This window comes from Ovis canadensis, chromosome 1 (genome assembly GCF_042477335.2).
Source record: "Ovis canadensis isolate MfBH-ARS-UI-01 breed Bighorn chromosome 1, ARS-UI_OviCan_v2, whole genome shotgun sequence".
Classification (NCBI taxonomy): Eukaryota; Metazoa; Chordata; class Mammalia; order Artiodactyla; family Bovidae; genus Ovis; species Ovis canadensis.
Genome location: NC_091245.1, coordinates 15,318,498 through 15,324,229, shown reverse-complemented (window position 1 = coordinate 15,324,229; position 5,732 = coordinate 15,318,498).

Genomic DNA, 5,732 nt, shown 5'->3' with positions numbered 1-5,732 from the left:
TCTCATCCTCTGTCATCCCTTTCTCCTCGTGCCCTCAATCTTTCCCAGCATCAGGGTCTTTTCAAACTAGAAGCTCTTCAGCTCTTCGCATCAGGTGACCAAAGTACTGGAGTCTCAGCTCCAACATCAGTCTTTCCAATGAACACCCAGGACTGATCTCCCTTTAGGATGGACTGGCTGGATCTCCTTGCAGTCCAAGGGACTCTCAAGAGTCTTCTCCAACACCACAGTTCAATTCTTCGGCTCTCAGCTTTCTTTATAGTCCAACTCTCACATCCATACGTGACTACCGGAAAAACCAACAATTCAGTTCAGTTCAGTCTCTCAGTCGTGTCTGACTTTTTTCGACCCCATGAACCACAGCACACCAGGCCTCTCTGTCCATCATCAATTCCCAGAGTTTACTCAAACTCATGGAAAACCCATAGCCTTGACTAGATGGACCTTTGTTGACAAAGTAATGTCTCTGCTTTTTAATATGCTATCTAGGTTGGTCATAACTTTCCTTCCAAGGAGTAAGCATCTTTTAATGTCATGGCTGCAATCACCATCTGCAGTGATTCTGGAGCCCCAAAATAAAATCAACCACTGTTTCCCCATATATTTGCCATGAAGTGGTGGGACCAGATGCCATGATCTTCGTTTTCTGAATGTTGAGCTTTAAGCCAACTTTTTCACTCTCCTCTTTCACTTTCATCAAGAGGCTCTTTAGTTCCTCTTCACATTTTTTTTTAGTTTCTTCATAAGGGTGGTGTTATCTGCATATCTGAGGTTATTGATATTTCTCCCGGCAATCTTGATTCCAGCTTGTGCTTCTTCCAGACCAGAGTTTCTCATGATGTACTCTGCCTATAAGTTAAATAAGCAGGGTGACAATATACAGCCTTGATGTACTCCTTTTCCTGTTTGGAACCAGTCTGTTGTTCCATGTCCAGTTCTAACTGTTGCTTCCTGACCTGCATATAGGTTTCTCAAGAGGCAGGTCAGGCGGTTTGGTATTCCTATCTCTTTCATAATTTTCCACAGTTGATTGTGATCCACACAGTCAAAGGCTTTGGCATAGTCAATAAAGCAGAAATAGATATTTTTCTGGAACTCTGTTGCTTTTTTGATGATCCAGCAAATGTTGGCAATTTGATCTCTGGTTCTCTGCCTTTTCTAAAACCAGCTTGAACATCAGGAAGTTCATCGTTCACGTATTGCTGAAACCTGGCTTGGAGAATTTTGAGCATTACTTTGCTAGCCTGTGAGATGAGTGCCGTTGTGCTGTAGTCTGAGCATTCTTTGGCATTGCCTTTCTCTGGGATTGGAATGAAAACTGACCTTTTCCAGTCCTGTGGCCACTGATGAGTTTTCCAAATTTGCTGACACACTGAGTGCAGCACTTTCACAGCATCATCTTTTAGGATTTGAAATAGCTCAGCTGGAATTCCATCACCTCCACTAGCTTTGTTCATAGTGATGCTTCCTAAGGCCCACTTGACTTCACATTCCAGGATGCCTGGCTCTAGGTGAGTGATCATATCATTGTGATTATCTGGGTCGTGAAGATCTTTTTTGTACAGTTCTTCTGTGTATTCTCGCCACGTCTTCCTAATATCTTCTGCTTCTTTTAGGTCCATACCATTTCTGTCCTTTATCGAGCCCATCTTTGCATGAAATGTTCCCTTGGTATCTCTCATTTTCTTGAAGAGGTCTCTAGTCTTTCCCATTCTGTTGTTTTCCTCTATTTCTTTGCATTGATCACTGAGGAAGGCTTTCTTATCTCTTCTTGCTATTCTTTAGAACTCTGCATTCAGATGCTTATATCTTTCCTTTTCTCCTTTGCTTTTCGCCTCTCTTCTTTTCACAGCTATTTGTAAGGCCTCCCCAGACAGCCATTTTGCTTTTTTGCATTTCTTTTCCATGGGGATGGTCTTGATCCTTGTCTCCTGTACAGTGTCACAAACCTCATTCCATAATTCATCAGGCACTCTATCTATCAGATCTAGGCCCTTAAATCTATTTCTCACTTCCACTGTATAATCATAAGGGATTTGTTTAGGTCATACCTGAATGGTCTAGTGGTTTTCCCTACTTTCTTCAATTTAAGTCTGAATTTGGTAATAAGGAGTTCATGATCTGAGCCACAGTCAGCTCCCAGTCTTGTTTTTGCTGACTGTATAGAGCTTCTCCATCTTTGGCTGCAAAGAATATAATCAGTCTGATTTTGGTATTGGCCATCTGGTGATGTCCATGTGTAGAGTCTTCTCTTGTGTTGTTGGAAGAGGGTGTTTGCTATGACCAGTGCATTTTCTTGGCAAAACTTTATCAGCCTTTGCCCTGCTTCATTCTGTACTCCATTGCCAAATTTGCCTGTTACTCCAGGTGTTTCTTGACTTCCTACTTTTGCATTCCAGTCCCCTATAATGAAAAGGACATCTTTTTTGGGTGTTAGTTCTAAAAGGTCTTGTAAGTCTTCATAGAACCAATCAACTTCAGCTTCTTCAGCGTTACTGGTCGGGGCATAGACTTGGATTACCGTGATATTGAATGGTGTGCCTTGGAAATGAACAGAGATCATTCTGTTGTTTTTGAGATTGCATCCAAGTACTGCATTTCGGACTCTTTTGTTGACCATGATGACTACTCCATTTCTTCTTAGGGATTCCTGCCTGCAGTAGTAGATATAATGGTCATCTGAGTTAAATTCACCGATTCCAGTCCATTTTAGTTCGCTGATTCCTAGAATGTCGACGTTTACTCTTGCCATCTCCTGTTTGACCACTTCCAATTTGCCTTGATTCATGGATCTAACATTCCAGGTTCCTATGCAATATTGCTCTTTACAGCATCAGGTCTTGCTTCTATCACCAGTCACATCCACAACTGGGTGTTGTTTTTGCTTTGGTTGCATCCCTTCATTCTTTCTGGAGTTATTTCTCCACTGATCTCCAGGAGCATATTGGGCTCCTACCGACCTGGGGAGTTCCTCTTTCAGTATCCTATCATTTTGCCTTTTCATACTGTTCATGGGGTTCTCAAGGCAAGAATACTGAAGTGGCTTGCCATTCCTTTCTCCAGTGGACCACATTCTGTCAGACTTCTCCACCATGACCCGTCCATCTTGGATGACCCCACACAGCATGGCTGTTTCATTGAGTTAGATAGACAAGGCTGTGGTCCATTCAATCAGATTGGCTAGTTGCAAAATAAGGCAATTTGCAGTAACATGGATGAACATAGAGATTGTCATACTGAGTGAAGTAAGTCAGAGAAAGATAAAAATTACGGATAAGTTGTATGTGGAATCTAAAAAAAAAAAAATGGTACAAATGAACTTATTGACAAAATAAAAAGAGTTACAGATTTAGAAAATAAACTTATGGTTTCCAGGGGATGAGAGAGAAAGGGTAAACTGGAAGACTGGGATTGGGTCACTACATATAAAATAGGTAATAATAAGGACCTACTATCTACCATGGGGAACTCTACTCAGTACTGTGTAATGGTCTATATTGGAAAAGAATCTAAAAAATAGTGGATGTATATATATGTGTAACAGATTCACTTTGCTGTACACCTGAAACCAACACAAAATTGTAAATCAGCTATACTCCAATATAAATTTTTTAAAGCAAAAAAAAAAAAGAAGATGGGAAAGTGTCCATTGGGTTTAGAAATATGGTGGTCATTGGTAATATTGTCAACAGCAATTTTGCAGAAGTAATAAGCAGAGACTAACTAGGAGTGGGATGACAAAGTGGGAGGTGAGAAAATGGAGACAACAGTGTAGGTCATTCTGGAAAATTCTGCTCTGAAAGGAGGCAGACAAAAGGGGTATGAGTGGGACATTCATTCACCCGGTTCTTCCAGGGCTTCATATTCAACTCTTCTTTTTTCCTCATGTCCTAACTCAAAGCCTGTTGGCTCTGATTTCAAAATACATTGAATCTCACCCCTTAATCACTTTTTCCACTGCTGCCTATTCAAAACCACCACTATCTCTTGCTTGGGCTATCTTAAGAGCTTCTGAATTTATCTCTTAATTGGTCTCTCCCTCACACCCCTTCTGTATATAGCAGACCTGTAAACTAAAGAGGCAAGTTATCTCTTCCCTACATATGTTGTTCATACCATACCGGGAAAGGCATCAGATAACCTCAAAAAGAGGGGAAGAAAGAGGTACACAATAGAGCCAATTCTGAAATGTTTGTTGGATTAGAGCTTTGCCCAACTGCCTGAGAGTCATTCTTGTTCACTGTGGTTTCTGGCTCCAGTGTCTGGGTTCTTGTTTCCACCCTCTGAATCATCCTTCCTTTCCCAAAAGAAAAACTGAGTTTGCAACCAAGTAGTCTTCTCAGCCTGCTTCTTGCCTATAAAAGGGTTGCAAAGGCCTCTTTTCATTTTGTGCCTGTTAGTCTAAGCTGATAATGCTGCTGGCAGGGAAGTTCCCTTAAAGGCTTTGTGGGGTTTTAATGCATCAATTTTTATCACACTCCTTTCAACAAAAGCCATAACTCTTTGAGATCAGCTCTTCTCTACCTTGGGCTCGCTAAAAGACTAATGTGAGTGAATATCCTGAAGATATCTGGGGAGACGTCTTTCTATTGACAGGTTCTGTTGGACACCTCCTTAGATCATTTTGTAGTGTTAACATTTAATTTCATTTTTAGATAATGTTTTCCTAATAGTGTCTTGGATTTTATTTTTGCAAAGAGACACTTTTTTTGTACCCCCACATCTTATGGTTTGCAACATCTGAGTTCCCTGATCAGGGGTTGAACCCAGGCCACTGGACCACCAGGGACTTCCCATGAGATACTTCTTAATTTTAGAATAATTTACCATCTGGGGATCCCAACAATGAAAACCAATTTTAAATTTGAGTCCAAGTCCTAGTCCTGAGTATTCAGGAAGGCTTTGTTAAGATGTACTTCACATTCCATACGATTCATCCATTTAAAGTATACAATCCAATGGTTTTTAGTACACTCATAGAGCTTTTAAGCCATCACCACTATGAGTTTTAGAACACAGTCATCACTCCAGAAAATAACCCCATGCCCATTAGCAGTCATTTCTCATTTCCCCACAGTCCTCAGTGTCCAGCTATAGCAACCACTAATCTCCTTTCTGTTTCTATAGATTTGCCTGTTCTGATTCCAACATGGTCTCCTTTATTTTGCTTTGTGCATGTGCTCAATCATGTTCAACTCTTTGTGACTCCAAGGATTGTAGCCCGCCAGACTCTGTCCATGGAATTTTCCAGGCAAATCCCAGCAGTACTGCAGCAGGAAGCTGTCAGCCCCCTATACTCCCCACAGCAGTATGGCTGCACTGGGTATTCCTTGATGCTCATGGGCTTTCTCCAGTTGCAGTGAGTGGGGCTATTCTCTAGCTGTGGTGTGAGGACTTGTGGTGGCTTCTCTTGTTGCAGAGCATGGGCTTTAAAGCATGAGCTTCATTAGTTGTGATGCAGGAGCTTTTTTTCTTTTATCTCCCTGGCATGTGGGATCCTTCTGGACCAGGGATCGAACTGATGTACCCTGCATTGGCAGGCGGATTCTCAACCTCTGGACCACTGGGAAGTCCAGCAGTTCTCTATTTGAATATAGATCTAAGAGGTCATGACACGGCTGAGCGACTGAATTGAACTGAACTGAACTGAAGAGGTCATGGACGCAGTCCATCCCTTGCTGACATAGTCTGTTCCTTGCACAGCTCAAGGATCACCTCTTCCACACAGCTTT